Raw genomic sequence first — 2,169 nt, 5'->3', positions numbered from 1 at the left:
GTGTAGGGAAAATTACAACTCTCCAGGGAGTTGGAGCAAATGTCCTGGGTCAGAAAAAACACAGGTTATACCTATAAGTCCTCTTAACTTCAGTGGGTTTTCACTGTTATCTGTTAAAAACTGTTATCTTCAATTAGTGGTCACAGCCACAGGACAGTGTTTCCAGTGAACCAGTGAACCCACACGTTCAGGCCTAGAGATGGCTAAGAACTGTTCATAATTTGTGACATTGACTTTTCTCAAACAGAAGCTTTTAAAGATACTGTATTAGTTTCCTAGAGCTGCTGTAACAAATTACCATAAACTGGGTGGCTTAGAACAAAAATTTATTCTCTCCCAATTCTAGAGGCCAGAAGTCTGAAATCAAGGTGTCAGCAGGGCCACACTCCTTCTGAAACCTGCCGGGGAGAATCCTTCCTTGCTTTTTCTAGCTTCTGGCTTGTGCTGACAATCCTTGGCATTCCTCAGCCTCAGGGGCATCCCCCAGTGCCTGCCTCCATGGTCACATGACCTCTCTGTCTGTGTCTCTGTATCTCTGTCTCCAGATCTGCCTCTCCTTATGAGGGCACCAATCACTGAATTTAGGGCCTATCCTAAATCCAGTATGACCCCATCTTTACCTGACTACATCTGCAAAGACTCTATTTCCAAATAAGGTTACATTTGTAAGTTATGGATGGACATGAATTTTTCGGGGGTGGGTCAGGACACTATTCAACGTAGTACAGATGGGTTTTCATTTGAGTACTTGTCAGGCATTTCCTCAAAAATGAGTGGAGTGTGTCACTTTAAGGAAAACAATTATCAGCACTTGTTACCAATGATAAAATTTGAGATTTCAAGTAAAAATTAGAATTTTGGAAAACTTGAACCCACCATCATTAGTAGGAGGAACTGGAATGAGAATTTTCTCGTGTGACCAAGTTTTGTGTGGTCTGATTTTTTGTTGGCACCACGGGAGGGAGCTCGTGAGCTTTTCTAGTGCCTTCCCAGGTATGGGAAGGAGGAAAGGCGAGGAGTAGACGCTGAAGGAAGTCAGTACTCAAATATCAAATGGAGTCAGACTCACCATTAAAATTCACCCCTAATATTTGATTGATGACTGAAATGTGTCATGCTTCACTTAATTGTTTTTGTTTGTTTTTTCACTTCTTGCCAGGCACATTAAAGCTTGTACCTTTTATTTATTTATTTATTTATTTATTTATTTATTTATTTATTTATTTATTTTAATGTATTTTAAATTTTTTTTGCACTTCATTTATTTATTTTGACATTCAATATTATTGTATACTAATTTCAGTTGCACAACATAGTGGTTAGACATTTATGTAACTTAAGAAGGATTCCCCTGACTAGTCTAGTACCCATTTGGCATTATACATACTATTACCATACTATTGACTATATTCCCTATGCTTTACTTTACACCCCCATGATTACTTAGTAGCTACCAATTTGTACTTTTTAACCTCTTCGCCTTTTTCACCCTGCCCCTCAACCCCCTTCCATCTATCACCCCGATAAATCTAGTACCCATTTGACACCGTATATATTTATTACAATATTATTGACTATATTCCTTATGCTATACCTTACATCCCCATGACTACTTTGTAACAACCTATTTGTACTTCTTAATCCCATCCCCTTTCTCACTCACCCTCAATACCCCTCCCATCTGGCAACATCAAAATGTTCTCTGTATCTGTGAGTTTGTTTCTGTTTTATTAGCTTGTCTATTTTGTTCTTTAGATTCCACATATAAGTAAAATCACATTGCATCTGTCTTTCTCTGTTTGATATACTTCACTCAGCACAATACCCACCAGGTCCATCCATGCTGCCGTAGATGGCAAGAACCCATTCCCTTACATGAGTGAGCAATATTTCATTGTATATATGTACCACCTATTCTTTATGTGTTCTTCCACTGACAGTCACCCAGGATGCCTCCACATAGTGGCCATTGTAAACAATGCTGCAATGAACATGTGGATGCACCCTTGGAGTAGTTTTTTTGGATTTCTTAGGATAAATGCCCAGAAGTGGGATTACTGGGCCCTTCTTTGTCTCTTGCTATAGCCTTGGTTTTAAAGTCTATTTTGTCTGGTATAAGTATTGCTACCTCAGCTTTTTTTTTCTTTTTTTTTCACGAAATATTTTTTT

Source organism: Hipposideros armiger, unplaced genomic scaffold, assembly GCF_001890085.2.
Source record: "Hipposideros armiger isolate ML-2016 unplaced genomic scaffold, ASM189008v1 scaffold_208, whole genome shotgun sequence".
In the NCBI taxonomy this organism is placed as follows: domain Eukaryota; kingdom Metazoa; phylum Chordata; class Mammalia; order Chiroptera; family Hipposideridae; genus Hipposideros; species Hipposideros armiger.
This window is presented reverse-complemented; position numbering follows the sequence as displayed.